Source organism: Hippopotamus amphibius, chromosome 1 (genome assembly GCF_030028045.1).
Source record: "Hippopotamus amphibius kiboko isolate mHipAmp2 chromosome 1, mHipAmp2.hap2, whole genome shotgun sequence".
Classification (NCBI taxonomy): domain Eukaryota; kingdom Metazoa; phylum Chordata; class Mammalia; order Artiodactyla; family Hippopotamidae; genus Hippopotamus; species Hippopotamus amphibius.
Genome location: NC_080186.1, coordinates 109,603,409 through 109,619,216, shown reverse-complemented (window position 1 = coordinate 109,619,216; position 15,808 = coordinate 109,603,409). Strand labels below are relative to the sequence as shown.

General features: G+C 46.0%; 2 non-coding genes across 2 annotated transcripts; one reads left to right on the top strand and one right to left on the bottom strand.

Annotated features, from left to right (window-relative positions):
* Window positions 1–7,996: 7,996 nt before the first annotated feature.
* Window positions 7,997–8,162, bottom strand: LOC130842087 (U1 spliceosomal RNA). The gene has a single exon (XR_009050346.1). It is a non-coding gene; the product is annotated as a U1 spliceosomal RNA (small nuclear RNA).
* A 1,737-nt stretch (window positions 8,163–9,899) lies between these two features.
* TRNAQ-CUG (transfer RNA glutamine (anticodon CUG)) lies at window positions 9,900–9,971 on the top strand. Its single transcript has one exon. It is a non-coding gene; the product is annotated as a tRNA-Gln (tRNA).
* The last annotated feature ends 5,837 nt before the right edge of the window (window positions 9,972–15,808 follow it).

Sequence of the window (15,808 nt, the reverse complement as noted above, 5' to 3'; positions counted from 1 at the left end):
CCTGACAGGGTATCAAAGTGACTTTAACTAAGTGTTTGGAACTGTTAAAAATATTGTCGGTCGTTGTTTTTTTGAGTCCAGGAATGTGCAACCAGCAGGCTACAGTGCCAACTATATCCCCATTATTGCTGGTGTAAGGGTTTTTCTAGTAGCTATTCTTGTAAAAGGAATTTCTCAGCTTAGAAATGGTTTGTACACATGTATCTCATTTTGCTAATCCTGCCCTACTGCCTTGCAAAGAAGCTTTACAAATTCATATTCTCAATCATTTATGAGAAAAGTCTTTTTGCCACTCTGTGTTCAACACTGGATAGCTCTGTACATGCCATTTATTTTGTCAACAATTAACCCCTTATTGAGAGATGTCTTCAAGTGAGTTTACACTCATTGGCTTAACTGACATCCTGGAAAAGCTGATATTTTGACTTTTCTGTGTTCTCTTCTTCTTTATGACTGCTCTGTTCTCTCAGATAAGCTGAGCCAAGTAAAGTGCAAACATATCACTGTTGCTTGGTGGATGCTCTTGCCTGTTGGGTTCATGTATTGTTCGCGATGTTGAGGATGAGGGATTGATTCACAGAAGAGATATGAGGTTGTGTTAACTTGACTTCCCTTCACAGACAGCCCAGGCTGCTGCCAGTTGGGAACTCACTCATCCTGAGGAGTGAATCTCCATGATTGAGCCTGAGCAAAATAAAAATTAGAAAACAGATTTCTAAGTGTACGTTTCATTTGAATCGGACATTAACTATTAGATCTTTTCTTCATTTGTAGTGAAAACAAAAGGAGAGACTGTGCCGAGACCAGCTCGGCGACTCGAGGTGAGTGACGGGTGCCGCAAGCTTGAAGAAAACACAGACACAGACTGAAGAGAAAGATGGGACCGGGGGACTCAAGACCTCTAGGATCAAGAGCCTTGCTGATTCATCCCACGTGGCTTTTATTGAGTTCTTGGCTAACACTCCCAGGTTAATCCCATAAACAATCAAAGGCCTCACATGACTGGGGCAATGATCTTTGTTTGCCTCCTAGGTCCGAGTTGAGCAGGTGTGGATTTGAGCTGGGCGTGGAGAGCAAAACAGCCCTGGGGGCAGGAGACCTCTCTCAGATATTAGGGGTCTGTGCCCCACCCCTGTTGGCCCCTCTGCGACTGTGCCTGTCTTAGGTTGTTCCTCCCCTGAGGAATCTTATGTGTCTTTGGCTAACCAGTCATCCTCCAGGGCCAAACAGGGTGATATGAGGAAGGGTCTGTGCCCTACCCCTGTTGGCTCCTCTGCGGCTGTGCCTGTCTTAGGTTGTTCCTCCCCTGAGGAATCTTACCCGTCTTTGGCTAACCAGCCATCCTCCAGGGCCAAACAGGGTGATATGAGGTGTGCAAGTGAGAAAGGGGCTGTGCCCCTAGAGACGGCCAACCCTCTGCCTACGCCCCCATAGTCTCCACGCCCCGCACCCTCAGCTCCTCCACTGCTCAAGCGGGACATTCTGAATCCCATCGCTCGGCCCACATACTTAAACATTTTCAAGGTTTCAGAAAGGCTCCTGAATGTCTTCCCACAAGACTGCATTCAAAGGACTTTGTTTGGGGAACTTAATAACAGTGGCTGATGTATTGCTCTCCTGGAATTGGTTCGCCTATGCTGGTAACTGATACTTCACATAAGCCTTGTCTGGAGAGCCCAGGAAAACAAGGATCTAAAAACAAATCTGCCACAGGACACAGAGATATATGATAAATTCTTGGACAATATTATGTGGAGTTAAGTGTTGTACCCTCTTTATTCTTTTCGAGGTTGTTTGGTAACATTAATGACACATTCCTCTACCACCAGAAATGCCCTTCATAGTGTCCTTCATGTTACAAGGGCTTGGAAACAGCCACATGAAGGTGAGCACAAGATTTTTACTGTGATTCTTTGATTTTTTTTTTTTTTGCATACAAGTTTAGCATACATTTTTTCTGAAAAGTCAGAAAATCAGGTAAGTAGAGATAAGCATCTGAATTAGTTCCCTATTTCTGCCTATTAACAGGTTACAAAAACAATAGTTTAAAGCAATCCATTTTTGTTATCTCAGAATCTTGTTGATTAGAGGTTTGGAAAGATGTAGCTGGGTCCTCTGCCCACACAATTGGCCACTATGTCCTCCCCACCTGAATAGGGCTGATATTGACCACATTGTGGTGTGACCATCTCCCATGAGGGGCTGCCCTCGTGGTCTCGTGTTCCTCTGGGATCCTCTTTATTGACCTGAATTCTAACCCCCATGATTTCTTGCAGCTCACCTGAAAGAAAGAGGCTTAGGAGAAAGCCTGGAATGTGGAGGCCCAGAACTGATCTCTGCCATGTCCTTCTCCAAGAGGAGAATAAAATAACAGAGGTCTTCATAAAACAGGACCCATATGAGGGCTGAGATCCCCAGCGATTAGAGCAGGGGAGAAAATCTAAGAGACAATGGAGGCACTAAAAGCCCCGAATGAAGAAGTAGGGTCCTCTTTGTGTTCCACTTCAGGTAGGTGCCCTTCCTGGAAAAGAAGACATTTCCCCTTGGCAGAGCACCTTGGACAACGGACTTGGTTTGATCCCACTGGGTCATTCCTGTTGCCACTAGGCTTTTGGGGTCTCCATTCTAAAGTGCTTGTTTGAAGGTGTGGCTTCTTCCTTTCATGAAAATCTCCTGGGAATTTCTGTCTGAAATGCAGTTTCTTAGGCCTTTAAGAAGCAGCACAATGACCCTGATGTAGGTGTTCTTTAGCTGTACAGCTAGGGCCCAGGGATTGGGGCCTGTCAGCCGCATGATATCATAATTACTCATCCAAAGTTAATACTACTTTCTCTGTTTTACATTATACATTCTTCTCCATTATACATGAGAACCATATGCTCAAAGACGGTAATGAAATCACCATGTACAGCAAACTTGGTACGCGGTGGAGCTGGTATTTGCATCTTGGACAGCTATTCCTAGGGCTGTGCTCTCGTTGCTACAGCACAGTCCTAGGATAGGATCGGACTGGAAATACGGTAGCACTAGAACACATCAGTAAAAGTTAGTTTCTCCTTGTTACCTATATTTACCTGCTTGACAAATATTTACCGAATGTTCTATCTGGCAGGCTCTGGAGCAGGCACTGGGGAGGAGGGGTGAACAAGGCACACAGAGCACCTGCTCTCAGGAAGATGACCTCTAGCACCAGAGCCAGGTGTTTTACAGAGAATCACATATATGTTTTTTAAGGATGACCGTGGTGTATTTCATACACATGTTCCTTGCTCCCATTTTGTCAGCAGGGATTGAAAATTGACTGAGTATAAATAATCAGACTTTATTTTACCAGTAGAAATACTGATGTTTGATACAATGTCCTCTGAATTTCAGCTGTAGGTTCCTGGACAGTGTGTTGTACGCTTCGGACAGCGTAGCCTGTGTCCAAACCTGTGTGATGGTTCTACCGTCACTAAGTTGTTCCCAGGGTTTTGGAAATCTCCTGTTCTCTTTGGGAATCAGTTTCTTTATCAGTAAAAAAAAGCTGTTATTCAAGTCCTCCAAAGTCCCTTTCAGTTCACATTTCTCTGAATGCATAAGAGACTGAGATGCATATTAAATGGGACCTGGGAACTGCAGCCAAGAGCAGACCTTGATCTTCTCTGTGTGTCTCATGCAGGAGCCTAAGCCAAGCCCAAACCCTGAAAAGACATAAATGATAGAGGAGATGGAAGAAAGAAAATCAGCAGCTTGGAAGAACGAGAATAACACAAAGAAGGGTAAAGAAATGGTAGAGCAGTTGGCTGCCAGCAGAGATGAAAAGAAGGAGAAGCTGAGTTCACAAGAATCAAGGGAAAGTGAAGAGTGCACACAGCATTATCCACGTCCTCAAGGAGCAGCCTGAGCTGAGCAGGGAGGACTGAGAGAGTAACTTACTCCACAGTGAACCTGTGCACCTGCCGAGGAGATCCACAGCATGGATCAGGGTTCGTTTGCACTGCTGGGAGCACCAATTCCAAAAGGAGGAGGAGGAGACCCTGAGGCTCTGTGCTGGACCCTGCTGTTTGCACCTGCAGCTGCCCCCACAGCAGATGCCCCAAGTAAGCGTGAGCTTAGAGAGAGAAAGAATGTTTGGAGAAGGGATGGAGATGTCCATTCTTTCCTTCACCAGTTTTGCCCTGAGGTCAGGAGGGGGCAGGGTAAGGGGACCCTTCCATCTGAAGCAGAGGTACTAGTAATATTCTTCCACATTTACACTTGGAAAGACTTTACACACAGTATTTCTTAAGTATTTGTGAGGGTTTATTTTTCCTCATGCTTTGTGAACAACTTGGAGTTCAGCTATCAGTAAGATTTACCTGAGGACATCAAAGCAGTGGGAAGAAGAATCCAAGTGGATACTTTCAACAAAGTGTGGGGCTCTTCTCAATTAGGTGTTGTGGCAGACCAGAGGATGGGAGGGGAGGCCAAGGACATCTCTTCCTAATGACAGTGAACCCCTGAGAGGAATCACTGTGGAGAGGTGAGTCTTCATCAGATTCACCAGAGGTCTGGATCAAAGGGCGTGGATAATGTAGGGCAGGCACGTCCTTAAGGAAGGGGATTTACTACATCTTGGGAGAAAGCAGAGTATCTCTGAGAGCACATTTGGGAAGGAATGTAGTTGAAAAGGTGGAAGATTTGCAACCACTTTTATTCAATCAGTGAACAAATGTCACTGAGACCCTACTCGCAGCTTGATTCGGTGCCAGGAGACATGAACACAGAGATGATTAAAGGGTATTCCAACTTTCCTGGAGCTCTCAGTCCAGCGACCAAAAAGTCATGAGAAGTGTAATGGGGGTGGATTCACTGGAGGAAGTGACCCGTGCTGCCTAGGGATGACCTCAGTGTTTCTCGTGGCCGCCCTTCTTTCTTTATCAACAGCTGGTGACCAATCCAGGTCCAACAACTGTGGCTCTCAGCCAGATTTCATCCCCTCATGATACAACTAACATCTGCAATCTATGTTGGCTCAAAGTAGCCAACACTGCCAGCGTTTCCAGAGGAAACTGCTGATGTCTGTCTCTACTGTCTATGTCCTGGTCAGTAGGAGAAATGAACAGGCAAATTGAATAAGTCTTATAGTTTCATCATGTCATAACAATCAGGGACTATCTGTCTTCTCTTACAAAAGGCAATGCCTTCTAGACTTCAAATTCTCTCCCCATTTCAAAGACAATTTAAATATTGGTCATATTCCTAGAATTTTAGAACTTGGTGCTTTACCCTTACATTTCAGATCCAGTAAGCAAAGTAAAGGAGTAAAGCAACTTCCAAGTTTGCAGTGAGAATGTAGTGGGGTCTAGCAGTAAAATCCTGGCTTTCACGTGCCTGATATCTCTTTAGTGCTCTTAGAAACAGAATAATCTAACACTCCTTGAGTCACTCCTCTATCCCATCATGTTGTACAAAATATAATATCTCTGCTCATCTAGATGACTTGGATCCTAAATTAGCTGAGTTCCACGAATGCATTTACAAAGCCCCTGTGGGTAAAGCACTGTGCTAATTCTACTGTGGGATACGAATGAGGGTACACATTCCTTACTGAAGAAAGTGTGAAGATGACTGTTCCCAGCTCAGCCTAGGTATCTCTCTGTAGGTAGAATAACAAGAGCAGACACCAATAGGTTCCACCTGCTGAAAGGGAAGATGAGGATGAGGTGCAATGACTCAGCTCAGTGTCCTCAACTTAGTGAAGTCCACTGGCTTGTTTTCAGTTTCCTCTCCCCTGCCTTGCTTGGAAACTCTCTCCAGGTGGTAAACTGGAGCAAATGTAGGCTCATCTGCTTGTTTCTCATCTCTCAGGATCACTCACTGACCTTTACTGCCTGTTGGCCAGTCTTTTGAAAATCTCTGTCTCATCTATTTTGTCCAGTTTATTGTTGTTGCTTTCTTTTGCTGTTTCAAGTGGGAGAGTAAATCCAGTTTCTGTTAGTGTGTATTCGTGTGGCACCCCCTTTATAAAATCACAGTTGGAAAATATCTATCAAGATCCTGAAAAGAAACTTTTACAAAATAAAAAGCACAGTCACAACCAGGGTAAGACTGTGAACGAAGGAAAACCCTTAAACTTGACTGATAAGGAGCTAATATCCAAATATATAAACAGTTTGTAGGACTCAACATCAACAAACCCCAAACAACCCAGTTAACAAATGGGCAGAAAACCTGAGCAGACGTTTTCCCAAAGAGGACATACAGATGGCCAACAGGAAAAAAGCTCAACATCAACTATCATCAGGGAAATGCAAATCAAAATCACAGTGTGATGTCACCTCACACCTATCAGAATGGCTGTCATCGAAAAGAACACAAATAACAAACACTGGCCAGGATGGGGAGAAAAGGGAACCTTGACACATGGTTAGTGGGCACAGAATTATCACATAACCCAACAATTCCAGTGCTGGGTATGCATCCAAAAAAACCCCAAAACACTAATTTGAAAGGATACATGCACCCCAGTTTTCATAGCAGGGTTATTTAGAATTGTCAAGATAGGGAGGCAATCTATGTGTCCATCAACAGATGAATGGATACAGAATATGAGGTATATGTAGTAAATGGAATACTTCTCAGTCTTAAAAAAATCAATGAAGTTTTGCCATTTGCAACAGTATGGATGGACTTGAAGAGTACTGTGCCAAGTGTAATAAGTCAGACATCACTTATATGTGGAATCCTCAAAAATACCACAAACTAGTGAATAAAACTAAACAGAAACAGACTCACAGATATAGAGAACAAACTAGCGGTTACCAGAGGGGAGTGGGGAAGGGGAGGGGGAGGGGCAACCTAGGGATCGGGATGAAGAGGTACAAACTATTATGAATAAAATAAGCTACAAGGGTATATTATTCAACACCGGGAAGATACTCAATAGGTTATAATACATATAAATGGAATATAACCTTTAAGTTGTGAATCACTATATTGTACATGTGTAAATTATATAATAATGTATACCAACTCTACGACCAAAAACAAAAAGTGTATTTTAAAAGCACCATACCCGTTTTAAGGACAATGCTGGCCTGACTCTATGTTGGGGATTGCAAACCCCATAGCCCCTTGCCCAAAGGCTGAGGGAATGTTCCCTTGAGGTCTGTGGTGAAAACCAGTCCTTTGTGAGTGGAGATGCCTCTTTAAAAGCATGTCACCCTTGATTATTCCTATTCTCCAAAAGGTCCTTCAAAGGAAGGGTGAACGTGACTACAAAGTGGCCCAATGGAAAGTTCCAGCTTTGGGGCTTTCGTGGAGTATCTCTTAGGAAACACTGCTTCCAGGCTGACTTATGTTCCCTGAGGAACCAGGGAGAGACACCAAACATTTCAAATTGGTGGGCTACAACCCAGGCACTGAAAGAGGGGCAGAGATTCCCAGACCTTCTCTCAGAAACCTCATCGGTTGCTCCAAAAGAGACCCCACAAAGTCCTCCACTCACAGGATCTTCCTCCTCTTGGTGGTATAAAATGACCCTGTGCCTTATTTGCTAAGCAGGGGACACAGCGCTAGATACTACTGTTTCTTGGGTGTATTGCCATGCCAGTTATACAAAAGAAAAGAAAGACGGGAAAGCTAGGTGAGGTATTAGAAATATCTGTCCTCCCGGGGCTGCAAGAGGCAGTCACCTGGCCACACAGGTCTCCCTGAGTTTAAGACCTCTGGTGGTGGTTCTGCAGTAAAGGAATAAGCTGGTCCACTTTCTTTCCAGCAGAAAATGGGGAATGGGACTGGTCTGAAATAAAGTGTTCTTCATTGGCTGATTAGGGCCTTAATCCTCATCAACTATGATGGTTGTCAATTCAGTCTGGCCCTGGAAAGGAATACAGCATTTTTCCCCAAAACAAACTTAGAAGGGGAGTAGGAAGGTTTATCTTCCAGGAAAATGTATCTAGGAAATGCTCCCCAAGAATTTGCCCAAACTACTGAATATATTTACAGTGGTCTGTTATTAACCATTACCTGTCAGGAGAGTATGCAAACACTGTCCCCCATTACCACAAATTGTGCAGTCGAGTTTCCTAAATTTGGAGAAATCAAAGGGCTCAGTACATCCGGAGTGCAATGGATAAGCCTTTTTTTTTTTTTGGAAAACCATCTTCCTGATCATGGGATCTCCCCGGCGCCTGTACCACAACAATGCAAGATACCAATAATAGAAGAAATTGTGTGAGAGAGAACAGAGCATATGTGAGAAGTCTCTATCTGCTCAATTTGTCTGTAAACCTAAAACTGTTCTAACAAGTAATGTCATAAATTTTTAAAAAAATGTAATGATGCAACACCCTCAAATCAAAGTGTTGCTGGCATCCTATAACTGCATAGTTAATACTAGCCCTTGAGGTGCACCAACCTGGAGTCTGACCAGGCCTATGCCATCAGCCTCTGCAGCCTGGCAGTTCCCCTGGAATCTGGCTGTGGAAACATGTAGGTCAAGGTGGCCGCAGAGCTCCATATGGTGCAGAGAGAACACTGGAATGTGGTGACGGCGGGGAGAAACCATCGGAGGGCCGAGGTCGGTGAAGATCCAGGACGACTCAGATTCAGCAGCTGCCCCACCCGCGGCCACAGAGCAAAGGACAGGGAGGACAGGAACTGAGAGCTACCGGATGAGGTCGCTGCCTGAAAGATAAAAGCAGCTCAGGAGGCTTTGGTCAATTTTGAGAATGGGAAGCAGGAAAATGAGTTGAAGTACGACTCGCATGTTCCGTGGTGGCTTGAGCCACCAGTCTTCCAGGTAACAGCATGCTCGCATACTGTACTCACAGAGCCGCATTACACACTCTTCTGCTGTTGCCACGGGGTGAGAACGTGCCCCTCAACCCCTCCCTCCGGTTCTGAAAACACACTCAGACTGGCCACTCAGGACATGCTGTTCTCACATGGGGCACATGAGGGCGTTGATACCAGGGAATGGGCCAGGCCGCCTGCGCCTCGCCGCCTCGGGAGCCTCCGCTCAGGTGACAGGGGACCGCCACAGCCTCTGGGGCTGCAGCCCGCCCTGTGCCCCTCTTCCCTGCGCGTCCCCCTCCGCCGAATGCGAGGCTGGGAGAGGCTTTCAAAAGTGGCCGACGTTCAAAACTTTAAAACTGGCCGCTGAGCCATATAAACGTCCGGAGGCTGGAAACGTCGACGGGGAGCCCGTGGGCCGCGCTGAGCTCCGCTCCCAGGACCCAGCGGCCGCCTCAGTCTCGGGGACGCGGGTGGGCGGAGAGGGGGTGAACCCGGAAAGCGGAGGAGGAGCACGAAGGGGAGGGAGGAAAGAGCCCAGAAGAAACACTGTCAGCTGCTCACACCCGACCTCACCCCTCAGGGCGCCAGCGGCCTGGGTGCTCGCGGTGCGACGGGTGGGGCCGCGGCCGCTTCGGCTCCCATCCGGTTCCCAACAGAGAGAGGACGCGCCGTCCCCCGACGAAGCCGGCAGCGCCCCGCGCGTCTACCCTTGCACCTGGGTCCCAGGGAGGGGACACCCCACGACGTGCCTAGCCCTGTCCTGAGGATGTTCAGAGCTGCCAGGGCAGCGGCGAGAGGACAACTGCAAAGAAGGGGAAAGGAAGTTTGGGGGTTTTTTGGCGTTTGGGTTTTTTTTTCTGGCGGGAATTTTACCTCAGGGCAGAAAACTCTAGAAATGCCGGCAGAGCAGGCGCATTTGGGGGAGGCCGCCAAGCCGTCCCCTGTCGCTCCTCCCGAATGGACTTCGTGTCTTTCCACGACGTACAAACCTGAGGGCAGGCGAGTCAGGCGCCTCCTGGCGTCGCGGAGGAAGCGGGCTCGGGGCGGGGGGACGAGAGCGCCCGGCGGGAGGCGGGTGCTGGGCCCGCGGGGCTGCGCGCGGCCTGGCTCCGCGGCGGGAGGGGCGGGCCTGCGGCGGTTCCATGGTGTCATGGTGAGCACTCTGGACTCTGAATCCAGCGATCCGAGTTCGAGTCTCGGTGGGACCTTTCCCTTTAGGCCGCGCCGGCGTCTTTTACTCCCGCAGCCAGAACTCAGTCTCCTGCCGAAGCCCGCGTTCCTCCGGCTCCTGTTCCTGCCACCACAGGCACCTCGCAGCCGCGTCCCTGACCTCTGCCGGCTCCTTCTCCAGAAAACCGGCTTCTCCGACCTGCGCGGTCCACATGGGCAGGTGGCGCGCAGGTGGGGGACGAGCCCGGGGTGTCCCCGCTGGCCCCGGGCGGTCAGCCCGTCTCTGGCCATCGGAGGCCCGGCCCCGCCGCCAAGCGGCGCAGCGACCGAGCCAGTGCCACCCCGCCGTCGGGGCCCCCTGGGTCTCGGGGGTAAAAGGCAGAGGCTGCGCCGCCTGAGTCCTGCCCCTCGAGGGGGCGTCACACCGCAGGCGTAACTGCGCGCTTGTCCCTGTGAGTCAGGGGTCGCTGTGGGGGGCTGTGATGTCGCTGGTCAGACAGGGTGACAGCCTCTTATGGTTCCAGACCCGAATGGGTAGTGCTGTATTGAGGTGCCTATTCTATTCTGAAGTTTGATTGATCCTATTCCACTGTGTTCCGATTTTATTCAGAATTTCTAGCTCCTAAGTCTCCATTGGACACGAAAAGCCGCTGTTAGGCTGAGATTTCAATCTTGACCCCAGGAAGTCCCGTGCTTTCATCCCAAGCTCAGCCAGAAAGAGGAGAAAGGCCAAGGATTCCAGTGTCTGGGGAGACCAGGGCTCCCTGACCCCTCTCCACCCAGGCCTTTGAGACACTTGCAGAGCTTATCATCAAGGCTAGCCTGTAGCGAATATACTTTGTTTGGTTAGATTTGGGTGGAAACCAGATTTAATTTTTTATCATTATAAACTTAAATTCCTTTTTCAAATGTTGCCTCTGGATATGGAAAACACAATGTAACACATAAACCTTTTGTGCAAGGCCTTCTGTGGAACAGCCACATGGATAAGAACTAGCCGAAGAGAGTATAAAACATAATAATTTATGTGTACCCCAGAACAGTGACAAAATTTTAACACCTGCTTTCGTCAATTGTGTTATGATTGGCATTGTTGGGTATTTCTTTATTCTTTTGTCAATATAGTGTGGGGAAAAGCAAAGGAGGCGGTATAAGATATTGTATTTCTATGACTCCCAGTGCCCTTAAAAACAAAACTAGTGGTATTAGAGAAAAGAGTCTCAGTTGAAAGACAGACATTCAATCAAAGCCTGTAGTTCTGAGTTTGAATTGTGAATGTGAATATATGTGAATGCATGAACACATACAAATATGAGTATGTATTTGCTAGCTCTGTCCACTGCAAAGGTCTAGAATTCAACCACTTCCATTGAGTGTCTTTAGGTTACACAATTTGATTTGGGAATAATGTTTTTCACAGAAAGGAATCAGAGATTTTGAGAGATATGACTGAGTCCCAGTCAGGGGCAGATGAGACAGAAGCACCTTGTCATAGTGATATCTACAAAGGTCTCAAAGACTATTAAAATCTTATGAAAAGGAGAAAGGAGCCAGCTTAAAGGCACATTCACTGCTGAAAGAGAGGATCATTGGAGTATCAGTAAGGACTCTATTGCAATGAATTGAAATACTTCAATGTGTTTGAAACTTTGATTTCATATTAGCACAGGGGGAAAAAAAAGAAATAAAAGAAACTAGTTGGTGACCATGGAGGATGCTTGGGGAATTGCTCATTAAGCTGCAGTTTTCTTTACAGAGGGAACCACTAAGTAACTAAACAGTATTTAGTACTAAGGGGAAGTTTTTTTTTATGCAAGTGTACCAGCTAGATAACACATGGCCATGGAATATCACCATTTTGCTCCACATAACTAGTTAACAGATCTAGGCCTTGAACTCCAAGGGCTGCTAACATTATTTGAGGAAACACACAGGAGTTGATGTGCCTCCTGATCAGAGAGCACACACCACTTCTGAGGTGCCCTTGCCAGGATACCAAACACAATCTCCTCTGCCTCTGTATCTACTGTGTCCAAAATAGGGGCCACTAGACACATATGGCTATTGAATACCTAGAATGTGGCTAGGACGACTAAGGAACTGGATTTTAATTATATTTAATTTATAATTCATGTGAATGTAAACTTAAAGGCTGAAGATATGCACAACATTTTTCTATTAAACACAACTTTAAAGCTTTGGTAGAATTATGTTTCCCTTAATGTGCAGCATTAATTAGCTGTGTAGAAGATAATATTTGTATCATTGTGTGCTTATACTTTTCAGTTTTCAATGTGGTTACTCGGAAAATTGAAATTACATATGTGGTTTGCAATTTCATTATATTCCAGCACTGCTTTAGATTCTACCACCAAAAAGAAAGTATGGAGGACGGAAGAATTTATTAAAGTACACCCAGTTATACAATTTACATTGTGGGAATGCTACAGAACAAACAACTCCATTTCTTCAACAAATGAATGATTTAAGAAAGGAAAAGAAAAGGACAGCAAGAGACCAAGAGAGCTGGAGCAAGAGTGAGAGGGAAGGAAGCAAGGAAAGAAGGGGGGGAGGGACAACGGGAGGGAGGAAGGAAGAGGCAGGGGAAGAAAGGAAGGGAGGGAGGGAGGAAGAAACCCAGAGTAAATATGTGTGTAAAGACTTCAACACATATCCTACTAATTACAGTTTGTGCATTTTCTTTGGGTCCCAAGAAAGAATAACTTAAAAACAATAATGGGAAATTTGAGCACTCTTTTATGACATTAAAGATGCTGAATTAATTTATGAACAATTATAATGCTATGATGAGAATACTTTCAAAAAGAGTCCTCATTTACGGAAACATACTGGCAAAATGACAGACGAAATATGATATCTGAGATTTGCTTCACAGAATATAGGGAAAGGTAAGTGGGTGGCTTGTAGTAAAACAAGGGCAGCCATAAGCTGATATTTGTTGGTCGTGGCTAACAGAGATGGGGATGTTCTTATATAATTCTATTTTGTGTACTATTGAAAACCTGCATTTGAAAAAGAATGATAGGAGAGCACAGGTCCACCTAGGATAATGGCAGCAGGAACTCTCCACGTGCATTTCAGAGGGCTAGGGACTAACAGAGAGAGTCAAGGACACCAGTCATAACCCTGCCCCAACCAAGGGCCAGAGGACACCGTGGACTCCAGTTGGTTTGTATTTAGCCAGGTGTGGGAGCCACACAGAAGTAGAGGAACCGGCAAAGACTCTGCACATAGAGGAGCACAAAGATAATTGACACACATCAGGGATCGATAAGGGCTGGTAAAATTTTAGAGAAAGCATCATAGAATAAGATATTCATACACTCTCAAAGCACCACTAATCAAATTACTGATTATAGACAGCAAACATGTCTTTCCAATGAATGGATCTCATGAAGCCCTGCACAACAAAGTGTCCAATGCTAAAATGACAATAGTGGTGACAGGCAAAGTGGACACTCTCAGCCTCCAAAGGGGCTGTGCTAGGAAGCACACAGCATGCACTAGGTGGTGTTCTAGGCAAAAAGGTTTCCCCTGAATTTAATCATGAGGAAATGATCAGACAATGGCAAACTGTAGGCCTTTGAGCCAGACAACTGACCTGTCCTCTGCAAACAAGTCAATGCCACCACCATTGAAGACAGCTACCAAAGCAGCACAATCTTTTTAGGCCTTTGGAACCCAAAACATCTCTTCTCCTTTTTGTGGTCTTAGTTGTGGAGACCTTGACTGTTTGAAGAAAGACTGGCCAGGTGTCTTGTTCAGTGGCCTAAATTCTGCAGTTGTCTGATCACTACCTTGTAATGAAACTCAGGCTAAACATTTTCAGCAAGAACACTGCATAGTTAATGCCAACTACTCCTGGTCCAGTCCATCTAGTGGCAAAGAATGACCAGGTTGACATGTTGCCTTCTTCCAGTTGCTCCTGATGCTGGTGTGTGGAGGAGGCATATTGAGAGGAACAAGAGTTAAGGTCTCTCCAAACTGTGTGTCCATCAAAGCATTGGTCTCCTTAGTGACTGATCACACTTGGAGGCTGATGGCTGGGATTTCTTCCATCAAATCTGTCTTTTGGAGTGTGGAAAGTGGTTGTTGGTTGGGATGTCGATTCTCAGGAAAGGATCCCTCCAATATTCTGTTGAGGCTTGAACTTGACTTGCTGTTGTAGATTTTTTTCATCAAATGGAAAAGGTACATTTTATAATATGGATTCATCCAAACTGGCAATATCTTTTCTTAGTTCCTAGGGAAACTGGTATCTGCAAAAGACAGAGGGAGAGAGAGAGATGACACGGGAGTTTTCCTAGGTCCTGCTGATACCTGAGCCTGGAGGGATGGCTGCATGATGACAGAGGCCCGGGCAGGCTGAGCTCCTGTTGACAGGAGGAGCTGAAGGGGGAGCCACAGGTTGGCTGAAGGGGAAAGTGAGATGCATAAGTTAGCAGAAATAGCTCCTGAAATTTTCATCCAGCCTGTGGAGCAGAATCTAGGGACCCCTGTCCTCACCCCACCAGTGCTTGGTCATATTGCAGCTCAAGCTGCTGCAGAGCCTTAGCCAGCTTCCTACCACCCAATCCGCAGCAGCCACTTTACTCTTGAACCCCTTCATCTGAATCGAATGATGACATTCTCACATGTACCAGGGATGGATGTACTTAGCATCCCTCGTACACATTCAGAAACGGACTGCTATGGGAGCAGAGATGCTTGCTGGAGAAATACACTCTCTTCTACCTCTACATCCCTGCCTTCTGAGGAGGAGGGACCGGCTACAGGGAGAGCCCTGCAATATGAGAGCCAACAGGGACCTCAGAAGGTATCCAAGTCCAGTTCCACCTTTTACAGATGAGGAGCTCTGGTGCCAAGGAACTAAGGACTAACTAAAACCACGTGGCCTGTGGTTGCCAACCCTGGTCTAGGACCCAGGCCACAGGCCCTTTCCATACACTTGGGGGAACAGAGAGGAGAGGCTCCCATGTGGAGGTGTCAGCAATTAATAGAGGCTGTTTGGTCACCCTCCTGGACAGGGATCAGGCTCTACAGAGAAATCCTGCTCCAGAGGGGCTGAGGAAACAATGGAAACAGGGAGAACTCAAAATGAAATTAGCAAAATGAGAGCAGGGAGTGTAACGGCGGCCCAACCCCTTTGCATCCCATGGACACCAACAGTCTATGAAGGTGATTTCATGCTGGATCCCCCGAGAGCATTGCTAGAAACGTTCTCAACCTCTAGACAAACACAACTCTGAAGTGAAAGGGAAAAAGCATTAGTTTTAGTTATACTAGATTCTCATCACTGTTTTCTCTAACTTTGCCCAAAGAAAGAGTCTCTCCTAGTATTTTACACTAGTGTATAGACGGGCATGAAAAAGGATACACATAGGAGAATGAGGCCTAAGATTCATTATGGGGCTTTTGCATAAAGAAAGAATTTAATTAAAAAACGCATTTGTTGAATCTGCAGTTCTGAGCCAATTAGTAGGCTGTGAAATCCATTTAGTAACTAGTGAACTGCAAGTTGCATTTTAACAGTAGAAATGAAAACACTCCAGTTCATTATTGTGGTAAGGGGAGGTACTATTTTATACTGTGGGTTTCTATGTAATGTGTATTTTTTATTGTATCTTGTACTATAAAAATTGTAAAAAACATTGGATCCAAACAGAGAGATTATATATCGAACCTACGTATCTATCTTTTTTCTCTTTGCTCTGAGCTATACAAATAGTTCTGTTGACAGAAGAATGCTAATTCCCTTAAAGGCTGATCTTCAGCTTTGCTATGAAGTAGCCACACGATGGACACTGCCATACTGGTTACTGACGTCCTACCAGATCCATAGTCCTTCTAATCC